Source organism: Oncorhynchus nerka, linkage group LG6 (genome assembly GCF_034236695.1).
Source record: "Oncorhynchus nerka isolate Pitt River linkage group LG6, Oner_Uvic_2.0, whole genome shotgun sequence".
In the NCBI taxonomy this organism is placed as follows: domain Eukaryota; kingdom Metazoa; phylum Chordata; class Actinopteri; order Salmoniformes; family Salmonidae; genus Oncorhynchus; species Oncorhynchus nerka.
Window position 1 is genome coordinate 17,760,290 of NC_088401.1, and position 12,706 is coordinate 17,772,995.

The following is a 12,706-nucleotide window of genomic DNA, read 5'->3' on the forward strand; positions in this document are numbered from 1 at the left end:
AATGATTAAGCATAAGAATACTTTTGGTTAGGATAATGTGATCTTAGTCTTCTGAAGGAGAATTGTTTTAATTTGAGGTCTTGACCAAGTCAGTGGCCATGCCCACGTGAGCAGAGACATTACATAAGGCGTCATGGAACTCCCTTTTCCCATAAGTGTATCATACCACTCGTGACAAAATTTGCATTAGACCAGAAAGCATGGAGCTGTGTTACGCTCGTTGATTGAATGATCGGACCAAGGTGCAGCGTGGTAGGCGAACGTCTTATATTTATTAAAATTAACACCGAAAAAACAAAATACAAAACGAACGTAACGTAACGTTCTGCAGGCTATACAGCAACTATACAAAGTCAAGATCCCACAATCTAAGGTTGGAAAAAGGGCTGCCTAAGTATGATCCCAATCAGAGACAACGATAGACAGCCGCCTCTGATTTTGGAACCATACCAGGCCAACAAAAAACTTGAATGCCCACCCAAATCACACCCCGACCAAACCAAATAGAGAAATAAAAAGTCTAAGGTCAGGGCGTGACAAGCTGTCGCTACATGTTGAAGTGGTTTGCTATTTATGATAATCCAGCCAATCTCAATTGATTGGATATCGTCTCGTTCAATTTAACGAGAGGTAAAATTGCCAGACTTACCCTTTTCAAATAGGCATTTTGAATAATATCCAAATTGATTGGCTTCTACAAATGAGACAATTTCAACATTAACCTTGATACTGCTACGCTTTCAGGTTAATCAAAGTTTAATTCCCAAATAGCCTATACAGGTTTGATTTATCATTAACATTGATTAATCAGTCAAATGTGCTTTTGCAAAGCTCATTGAGTACAACCCCCAGTACTGACGGAAGCCCCGCCTTCACGGGAATCCCATGTAGCTTCAGCCTTCGGGATAAGTGACCCTGGTGGTGAATGTACCCTCACATTTGATTTACTGGTTACACTTATGATAATTCAGCCAATCTCAAGTGATTGGATATCATCTCAATCAAGTTAATAAGAAATTGTCTAACATACCTTTTCAGGTTCTTCCAATTAAAATGAGATATTTAAAACTTTCCCATATTAACCTAGATCAGTGCTTCCCAACCTTTTTACAGTACCGTAACCCCTTCAAACATTCAACCTCCAGCTGCATACCCCCCTCTAACACCAGGGTCAGCGCACTCTCAAATGTTATTTTTTCCCATTATTGTAAGCCTGCCACACACTATACGATACATTTATAATACATAAAGAGTGTGAGTTGTCACAACCCAGCTTGTGGGAAGTGACAGAGCTCTTATAGGACCAGGGCACAAATAATTAGCAATACATTTGCTATTCATTTAACCATCTTACATATAAAACCTTATTTGTACATTAAATTGTGAATAACTCATGTTAATGAGAAGGGTGTGCTTGAAAGGATGCACATAACTCTGTAATGTTGGGTTGTATTGGAGAGAGTCTGTCTTAAATCATTTTCCACACAGTCTGTGCTTGTATTTAGTTTTCCTGCTAGCGAGGGCCGAGAATTCATTCTCACATAGGTAACGGGGTTGCAAAGGGCATCAGTGTCTTAACAGCACAATTTGCCAAGGCAGGATACTCAAGAGCACAGCCCAATTCAGAAATCTGGCAGTGACTACTGATTAAATTCAATTTTCACAGAACCACTTCTTGCAATTTCAATGAGCCTCTCTTGTTCAGATATCTGTAAGTGAACTGGAGGCAGGGCATGAAAGGGATAACGAATCCAGTTTGTATTATCGGTTTTGGAGAAGTACCTGCATAATTGCGTACCCAACTCACTCAGGTGCTTCGCTATATCACATTTGACATTGTCTGTAAGCTTGAGTTCATTTGCGCACAACAACAAAAAAATAATACAATGATGGAAAGACCTGTGTGTTGTCCTTGTTAATGCAGACAGAAAAGAGCTCCAACTTCTTAATCATAGCCTAATTCTTGTCCCGCACATCAAATAGTTGCGAAGAGTCTAATCCTAGATTCAGATCATTCAGGCGAGAAAAAATATCACCCAAATAGGCCAGTCGTGTGATTAACTGGTCATCATGCAAGCGGTCAAACAAGTGAAAATTATGGTCAGTAAAGACAAATTTAAGCTGGTCTCTCAATTATAAAACAAAATAAGGATGACAAAGGCAGAGAATATTACCATTTACAGATAATTTATTCTTCCTTCACACAGTAAGGTGGGGAAAAGGGGCTGGACAGAACCAAAGCAAAGAAAGTTAAAGTTCCCCCTTGTCTACATTACCTGCCTACCCAGTGGTTACCTATTCTTAATGCCACCTGGCGCGCTAACCAAAATACAAGGGGTGGTCTGCCCAGGTCTTACCTAGTGTGCATAGACAGTAATTACTACGGGTATATGTATGCCTGCAGCCCTCTTGCCTAAACTCTCCCAAGGTGCCGTCCCCTGGGAACAAATGAAACAGAATAATTCAAACTTAGTGAACAATTTGAATAAACCAAAAACACTAGGCACTATGGTATACACATACCTTTTGCAGGAGCAGCTACAAAATACTTTACAAACTATACCAGACTAACAACCAACACAGGACATACAAAGAAACTCCCTTTCCTAACAAAGGAACACTGGCTTTTCAAGCTGCAGAAGGAGTCGGTAATTGCAGACAGCTGTATCCCCTGACGAGAGGGCGGGGTCAGAGCTCTAATTAGTGATGGGCCGACCAATCAGCTGCTTTGGAATCCAGGAAGCCATCCTGAAATACACACATACAAACCCACAACAACACAGAAACTGTGGACCGTAACAGATACCACGAAATTGAGGAGAAAAAAGGGCAAAAAAAATGTATATATACATTAAAAAAATATATATAATCATATATATTTTTTGAAAGCATTACATGGTCGCTGCCCATGTCTTTGCATAGTGCAGAAAATACATGAGAGTTCAGTGGCCTTGCTTTAATGAAGTTAACCATTTTCACTGTAGTGTCCAAAATGTCTTTCAAGCTATGAGGCATCCCCTTGGCAGCAAGAGCCTCTCGGTGGACCTGCAGTGTACCCAAGTGGCATCGGGAGCAACTGCTTGCACGTGCGTTACCGCTCCACTATGTCTCCCTGTCATGGCTTTTGTGCCATCAGTCCAGATACAAACATGAGCAGCAGCAACGTTTGGTTACATGTGGAACGTTAGTGGATTTCCCATGAGATGGTTATTGTGATTGGATGAGTAACGGTTAATGTGATTGGATGTTAATTATTTGACTAGGCTTCCTGTATGTGACGTGTTGTTATTTCTCTTCCTGTATGTGACGTGTTGTTAGTTCTCTACCTGTATGTGACGTGTTGTTATTTCTCTACCTGTATGTGACGTGTTGTTAGTTCTCTTCCTGTATGTGACGTGTTGTTAGTTCTCTACCTGTATGTGACGTGTTGTTAGTTCTCTACCTGTATGTGACGTGTTGTTAGTTCTCTTCCTGTATGTGACGTGTTGTTATTTCTCTACCTGTATGTGACGTGTTGTTAGTTCTCTACCTGTATGTGACGTGTTGTTAGTTCTCTTCCTGTATGTGACGTGTTGTTATTTCTCTACCTGTATGTGACGTGTTGTTATTTCTCTTCCTGTATGTGACGTGTTGTTAGTTCTCTTCCTGTATGTGACGTGTTGTTAGTTCTCTACCTGTATGTGACGTGTTGTTAGTTCTCTACCTGTATGTGACGTGTTGTTAGTTCTCTACCTGTATGTGACGTGTTGTTAGTTCTCTTCCTGTATGTGACGTGTTGTTAGTTCTCTTCCTGTATGTGACGTGTTGTTAGTTCTCTACCTGTATGTGACGTGTTGTTAGTTCTCTTCCTGTATGTGACGTGTTGTTAGTTCTCTACCTGTATGTGACGTGTTGTTAGTTCTCTACCTGTATGTGACGTGTTGTTAGTTCTCTACCTGTATGTGACGTGTTGTTAGTTCTCTTCCTGTATGTGACGTGTTGTTAGTTCTCTACCTGTATGTGACGTGTTGTTAGTTCTCTACCTGTATGTGACGTGTTGTTAGTTCTCTTCCTGTATGTGACGTGTTGTTAGTTCTCTACCTGTATGTGACGTGTTGTTAGTTCTCTACCTGTATGTGACGTGTTGTTAGTTCTCTTCCTGTATGTGACGTGTTGTTAGTTCTCTACCTGTATGTGACATGTTGTTAGTTCTCTACCTGTATGTGACGTGTTGTTAGTTCACTTCCTGTATGTGACGTGTTGTTAGTTCTCTACCTGTATGTGACGTGTTGTTAGTTCTCTACCTGTATGTGACGTGTTGTTAGTTCTCTTCCTGTATGTGACGTGTTGTTAGTTCTCTTCCTGTATGTGACGTGTTGTTAGTTCTCTTCCTGTATGTGACGTGTTGTTAGTTCTCTACCTGTATGTGACGTGTTGTTAGTTCTCTACCTGTATGTGACGTGTTGTTAGTTCTCTACCTGTATGTGACGTGTTGTTATTTCTCTTCCTGTATGTGACGTGTTGTTAGTTCTCTTCCTGTATGTGACGTGTTGTTAGTTATCTACCTGTATGTGACGTGTTGTTAGTTCTCTACCTGTATGTGACGTGTTGTTAGTTCTCTTCCTGTATGTGACGTGTTGTTAGTTCTCTTCCTGTATGTGACGTGTTGTTAGTTCTCTTCCTGTATGTGACGTGTTGTTAGTTCTCTACCTGTATGTGACGTGTTGTTAGTTCTCTTCCTGTATGTGACGTGTTGTTAGTTCTCTACCTGTATGTGACGTGTTGTTAGTTCTCTTCCTGTATGTGACGTGTTGTTATTTCTCTACCTGTATGTGACGTGTTGTTAGTTCTCTTCCTGTATGTGACGTGTTGTTAGTTCTCTTCCTGTATGTGACGTGTTGTTAGTTCTCTACCTGTATGTGACGTGTTGTTAGTTCTCTACCTGTATGTGACGTGTTGTTAGTTCTCTTCCTGTATGTGACGTGTTGTTAGTTCTCTTCCTGTATGTGACGTGTTGTTAGTTCTCTTCCTGTATGTGACGTGTTGTTAGTTCTCTACCTGTATGTGACGTGTTGTTAGTTCTCTTCCTGTATGTGACGTGTTGTTATTTCTCTACCTGTATGTGACGTGTTGTTAGTTCTCTACCTGTATGTGACGTGTTGTTAGTTCTCTACCTGTATGTGACGTGTTGTTAGTTCTCTACCTGTATGTGACGTGTTGTTATTTCTCTTCCTGTATGTGACGTGTTGTTATTTCTCTTCCTGTATGTGACGTGTTGTTAGTTCTCTTCCTGTGTTGTTAGTTCTCTACCTGTATGTGACGTGTTGTTAGTTCTCTACCTGTATGTGACGTGTTGTTAGTTCTCTTCCTGTATGTGACGTGTTGTTAGTTCTCTTCCTGTATGTGACGTGTTGTTAGTTCTCTTCCTGTATGTGACGTGTTGTTATTTCTCTTCCTGTATGTGACGTGTTGTTAGTTCTCTTCCTGTATGTGACGTGTTGTTATTTCTCTTCCTGTATGTGACGTGTTAGTTCTCTACCTGTATGTGACGTGTTGTTAGTTCTCTACCTGTATGTGACGTGTTGTTAGTTCTCTACCTGTATGTGACGTGTTGTTAGTTCTCTTCCTGTATGTGACGTGTTGTTAGTTCTCTTCCTGTATGTGACGTGTTGTTAGTTCTCTACCTGTATGTGACGTGTTGTTAGTTCTCTACCTGTATGTGACGTGTTGTTAGTTCTCTTCCTGTATGTGACGTGTTGTTAGTTCTCTACCTGTATGTGACGTGTTGTTAGTTCTCTTCCTGTATGTGACGTGTTGTTAGTTCTCTACCTCTATGTGACGTGTTGTTAGTTCTCTACCTGTATGTGACGTGTTGTTATTTCTCTTCCTGTATGTGACGTGTTGTTAGTTCTCTACCTGTATGTGACGTGTTGTTATTTCTCTTCCTGTATGTGACGTGTTGTTAGTTCTCTACCTGTATGTGACGTGTTGTTATTTCTCTACCTGTATGTGACGTGTTGTTAGTTCTCTTCCTGTATGTGACGTGTTGTTAGTTCTCTACCTGTATGTGACGTGTTGTTAGATCTCTACCTGTATGTGACGTGTTGTTAGTTCTCTTCCTGTATGTGACGTGTTGTTATTTCTCTACCTGTATGTGACGTGTTGTTAGTTCTCTACCTGTATGTGACGTGTTGTTAGTTCTCTTCCTGTATGTGACGTGTTGTTATTTCTCTACCTGTATGTGACGTGTTGTTATTTCTCTACCTGTATGTGACGTGTTGTTAGTTCTCTTCCTGTATGTGACGTGTTGTTAGTTCTCTTCCTGTATGTGACGTGTTGTTAGTTCTCTTCCTGTATGTGACGTGTTGTTAGTTCTCTTCCTGTATGTGACGTGTTGTTAGTTCTCTTCCTGTATGTGACGTGTTGTTAGTTCTCTACCTGTATGTGACGTGTTGTTAGTTCTCTACCTGTATGTGACGTGTTGTTAGTTCTCTACCTGTATGTGACGTGTTGTTATTTCTCTTCCTGTATGTGACGTGTTGTTAGTTCTCTTCCTGTATGTGACGTGTTTTTAGTTCTCTACCTGTATGTGACGTGTTGTTAGTTCTCTACCTGTATGTGACGTGTTGTTAGTTCTCTTCCTGTATGTGACGTGTTGTTAGTTCTCTTCCTGTATGTGACGTGTTGTTAGTTCTCTTCCTGTATGTGACGTGTTGTTAGTTCTCTACCTGTATGTGACGTGTTGTTAGTTCTCTTCCTGTATGTGACGTGTTGTTAGTTCTCTACCTGTATGTGACGTGTTGTTAGTTCTCTACCTGTATGTGACGTGTTGTTAGTTCTCTACCTGTATGTGACGTGTTGTTAGTTCTCTACCTGTATTTGACGTGTTAGTTCTCTACCTGTATTTGACTTTTTCTAGATGTGTCATGCCCTGGTCGAGGTATTTTGTGTTTATCTTCATTTATTTGGTCAGGCCAGGGTGTGGCATGGGGTTTTTGAATGTGGTGTGTTGGTATTGGTATTGTAGCTTAGTGGGGTGTTCTAGTTAAGTCTATGGCTGTCTGAAGTGGTTCTCAATCAGAGGCAGGTGTTTATCGTTGTCTCTGATTGGGAACCATATTTAGGCAGCCATATTCTTTGAGTGTGTCGTGGGTGATTGTCCTTAGTGTCCTTGTTCCTGTCGCTGTGTTAGTTTACACAAGTATAGGCTGTTTCGGTTTTCGTTACGGTCTTTGTTTTGTAGTGTTTGTAATTGATTCGTGTTTTACGTTTGTTTATTAAACATGGATCGCAATCTACACGCCGCATTTTGGTCCGACTCTCCTTCACCACAAGAGAACCGTTACAAGATGCTATAATTGTATTTTTGGCAGTGAAACGAGGCTACTAAAACTGGGATACATAACGAGATTACTATCATAGGCTTCGTTCATCTTACTGTGGCCTACTCACTGAAACAGGAATGGAAGAGCTGTTACCATTCAAAGAAATGTTTCTGTCGAACATGTATCCCAAAAGCACACAACTCTAAGAGCCCTGACGTCTCAGTTTTGAAGTTTGACCAGGAGCATTCACTCCAGTTAGAGGGTGCATTATCAGGTATTGGAGCGTTGAGAGATGACGCACAACAGCGGTTTCTACCACGAAATCACGACTGCAATAACCACGGCGGTCGAAGTAACTGTAAAGTACGTCTCCATCAACATGACTACCGCGACAATCGACCTGTTCGCTACGTTCCTGCACCCAACCCACACAAAGGGTCAGAGCACAAGGGTAACAAAACGTTAAAGGATGATCAAAACATAGACCTACGTTCTCTAGAAGTTCCACTACGTGAAGAACTAAAGCGAGAAAAATGTGAGAAAAGGTTCAAAGATAAGTCACAAGGACTAGACGGGGTATTTCCGGACACCAGGTCTGCAAGAATTAACACCCGTAGCAAGGAAGTTAAAAGTCGAATTTCTCCCGCTCTCACTCGAGACCTTATCCAGGGCCCGCTTGATCAAGAAACAAGCCCACAGGCTTTGTCTATATACTGATACAAACGTTGCGAAGAAAAAGGTCTAACGCTTCACTAAAGCCAAGCCCACTCAACATCCGAAAAGTTTATCTGCTTTCATCTTGAACAGATATGGCACATCACATCGTTGCGAACGACCACTCCACTTTGTGGGGAATATGTTCACTAAATGCAACTCTAAGCGGCCATACCTGGAAACAGTCCTGGAGGACTGCTTAACTTGTCATGCGCTGATTAATTCAAGCACAAAAATATCGGTCATCTCTCAAACATTGTTCAACGATCTCAAAATGGCTTTGAAGCCAATGTTTAGTTGGTTAAAAGTGGAACAATGCGACACTACCTACCTCGCCTCTCACATGCTGAAACCACACTTCCAGGACTTATCGCTTGTACACCCTGTGCATGTTACCAGCCTCGAATCTGAAACCCTGCTCCTCGGTGCAGACTTAATAGTTAGTTGTTACTGTTATTGTATGCTGACTTTTATTTATTTCTGTAATATTTTATATGGGGGTAGTATTGTGTACAGTGTATTCATTTTCTCCTGTTTCAGAACCACTACCATTCCACTAGCTTTCCCATTTTTCATCCCAATGTCAATCACCATGTTTATCTTCCTTAGTGTGTTTAAGTACTTGTTCTGAGAACGGAAGTGAAATTACAGGTTATTTGAAGTGTTGTATCGTTAAATGTGAAGACTTAATTTATCAACTCAATTCTCTATGTAATTTAATTATGCTATTAAACTAATCATGTAACGTGAATTAACAAAGAAGTTGGGGCACCACAGGAAAATGTTTAAAAAGTTTCTATTTCCGAACTAACTCTCCAGATATTTTCATATCTTATCGATTACAGTCACTTATGAATGTAATATTACCTCATCAGTCAAATTCTGAATGTCGCAAACCCTTAGATATCTGCACGAACCCATAGATCATGAATCAGCGATATCCAAATATACAGATCTATTGTGATATATTGTGTTTCCTTTCGAATGGTACCAAGAATATGCATATCCTTGCTTCAGGGCCTGAGCTACAGGCAGTCACATTTGGGTATGTCATTGTAGGCAAAAATGTTTTAAAAAAAAGGGCTAATCTTTAAGGAACAAAATATAAAACTCACTTTGGGAACGCACTCCATTCCACAAGTCCAGAGATAGGAGTGAGTCCAGTTGTTGATGGGCAGAGACGTTGCTCTCTGCCACTGCTTGAGGGACACAAAGATTGTAGAGACAAAGTGACTGCTTGAGGGACACTGACACTATTGAAGAGACAGATGTTGCTCTCTGCCCTGCTTGAGGGACACTGACAGTATTGTGTGACCTGTATGTTCCAGAGTTGGGCAGATGTCCGGCCCCCTAGTAACACCCCTAGCAACCTATCGGGGCACAGGTGACACAGGTCAGAGTTTGAGAGGCAGGTTTATAGTACCCCTAGACTCTCAGGCTCCAGTCGTGGGGTATGGGGAGTGGAGTGTGCAGCTCAGGTTTGTGAGGTGCTGATAACAGTAACCGGCAGGGAATTTGTGACAGGGAGGGTCACCTCGAGGTGAAAATGGATCTTGTTCACAATGGATATTTAAGCGCTGGTACATCTCACACCAGGCAAAGATATTTGTCCTATGCTAAGCAAGAGATTTAGACCAAAACATTCCCCTCGTCTGTAGTTACCAGTTAAATAACATGTTACTACTGTATAGGTACAGGCACACACACACACACACACACACACACACACACACACACACACACACACACACACACACACACACATCCAATCATCATATAAGCTGCTGCTACTCCTGAGGCCGTACCCCTGCACATGCTACTCCTCTCCAGTACCCCTGCACATTGTAAATATGGTTTTGGAACGGACCCTGTATTTAGCTTACTTACACTCTCATGTTCTTCTTATTTCTATTTCCCATGTGTTTTTCTTCTACTTTACTTTATAGTACTATACTGTATATTGATATTGATTACTTACTGTATATTGATATTTATACTGTTACTGGGAAAAGAGCTGGTGTCACGACTTCCGCCCGAAGTTGGTCCCTCTCCTTGTTCGGGCGGCGTCCGGCGGTCGAAGTTGGTCCCTCTCCTTGTTCGGGCGGCGTCCGGCGGTCGAAGTTGGTCCCTCTCCTTGTTCGGGCGGCGTCCGGCGGTCGAAGTTGGTCCCTCTCCTTGTTCGGGCGGCATCCGGCGGTCGAAGTTGGTCCCTCGCCTTGTTCGGGAGGCGTTCGGCGGTCGAAGTTGGTCCCTCTCCTTGTTCGGGCGGCGTTCTGCGGTCGAAGTTGGTCCCTCTCCTTGTTCGGGCGGCGTTCGGCGGTCGAAGTCTGTCCCTCTCCTTGTTCGGGCGGCGTCCGGCGGTCGAAGTTGGTCCCTCTCCTTGTTCGGGCGGCGTTCGGCGGTCGAAGTCGGTCCCTCTCCTTGTTCGGGAGGCGTTCGGCGGTCAAAGTTGGTCCCTCTCCTTGTTCGGGCGGCGTTCTGCGGTCGAAGTTGGTCCCTCTCCTTGTTCGGGCGGTGTCCGGCGGTCGAAGTTGGTCCCTCTCCTTGTTCGGGCGGCGTTCGGCGGTCGAAGTTGCCGACCTTCTAGCCATCGCTGATCCTCTTTTCATTTTCCTTTGGTTTTGTCAAGTCTTGTATCACACCTGGTTCCAATCCCATTCATTACATGTTGTGTATTTAACCTTCTGTTCCCCCTCATGTCCTTGTCGGTGATTGTTTATGTGTAAGCATTGTGCAAGATATGTTCTGGTGTGCGACGGGTTTTGTACCCACTTTATTATTTTGTATATTTTGGTTTTCTGAGTTTTTGAGCACTTATTAAACTGCTCCGTTTTATACCAAGTTCGATCTCTTGCGCCTGGCTTCCCTGCCACCAGCACGCACCCTTACAGCTGACAAGAAAGGCATTGCACTGTACTGGTGACACGTGACAATAAAAACTTGATACCTGAAAATATTTGCATGTGGAAACAGTGCCAGAAACTAAACCAAAGCATGAATTGCTGTCATACCTTGTCCATAGACTACTTACAGGGTAAGGAAACCAATGTGTCATTTTGTCATTTGAGTGAACTGTCCTTTTATGGCACTGCTCTTGAAGAGTGAAACTAGGCTTACTGCTAAGGAATAACATTCACATACCAACACAAAACCGGAATGGGCACATTACTCTGTGACTAACTGGATTTGGCTAAGAGCGACAACACAGCTACTAGCTGGAAGTCGTATCCACAACGATAACACTGTGGTCTGGTCTCTGTGGAGATGGCCTGGGGACTGGTTTCCATGACATTAAGGGGTCTGTTGTCTGGGATCTGTTGTCTGGTGATTCTGCTGTGGACTGTCACATCCACAGATGGGGGAGGTGAGTAACAACCATCATCATTCTGTCTTAGTTCATCTGTCTTTACCTTCTGTTTGTCTCAAAATATTACAGTGCAGACTCCAGACTCCATATCATATGATACCGTAAAACAAGCTTCTCAGACACATGAATTACTGTAGATCATAAACATGTTGGTCATTACCGAAGACTGACAAATTCATTCAAGAGCAGAGTTTTCCTGTTGCGTGTAGTGATCTTTGGTCACTTCCACCATAAGGCAAAGTGTTATACACTGATTATACCAATTTGGGCAGTAAAATCCCCATTTTACCCTTAGAACAGCCTCAATTCATCAGGGGTATGGACTCTACAAGGTGTCGACAGCATTCCAAAGGGATGCTGGCCCATGTTGAATCCAATGCATCCCACAATTCTGTCAAGTTGGCTGGATGTCCTTTGGGTGGTGGACCATTCTTAAAACACACAGGAAACTGTTGGTTGTGAAAACCCAGCAGCTTTGCAATTCTTGACACAAACCGGTGCGCTTGGCACCGACTATCATATCCTGTTCAAAGGTACTTGCATACAGTGGGGAGAACAAGTATTTGATACACTGCCGATTTTGCAGGTTTTCCTACTTACAAAGCATGTAGAGGTCTGTAATTTTTATCATAGGTACACTTCAACTGTGAGAGACGGAATCTAAAACAAAAATCCACATTGTATGGTTTTAAGTCATTAATTAGCTTTTTATTAACAAGTGACATCAGTAAAGGTTCAAAAAGCTTTCATAAATAAGCTTTCACCTGTACTCACCTGGTAAGTCTATGACATGGAAAAAGGCGGTGTCTTTAATGTTTTGTGTAGCCAATATTGATGAATCTGTGTTCTGTGTTTATTCTCTTCCAGACGTCCATGTAACCTGTGTGTTCTCAGAGGATTGTGGCCTGCCCTGCAGCTTCCTGCCTGGCAGTGAGGAAGTCATCCATTGGATGAAACTAGAAGACAAGGACCTGTCCGTCCACTCCTACTACTACAGTACAGATCAGCTCAAACAGCAGAGCCAGCGTTACAGAGGGAGAACAGCCCTGTTCAATGACCAGATCCCCAAAGGAAACGCTTCACTACTGCTGAGAGGGATCACACTCCAGGACCAGGGCAGATACAAGTGTTACACCAGCACTATTAAAGGCAACAAGGAGTCCTTCATTAACATAGCAGTGGAAGGTACAGAATATCTGTCTGTCTGTCTATGATGATCACTTCATGGCTGCTCCATGTGTAATGTCTACTTTGTTGCAGCTCCAGTCCACTTGGTGGACATACAGTTATCAGATGACATCATCACCTGCAGTTCTACAGG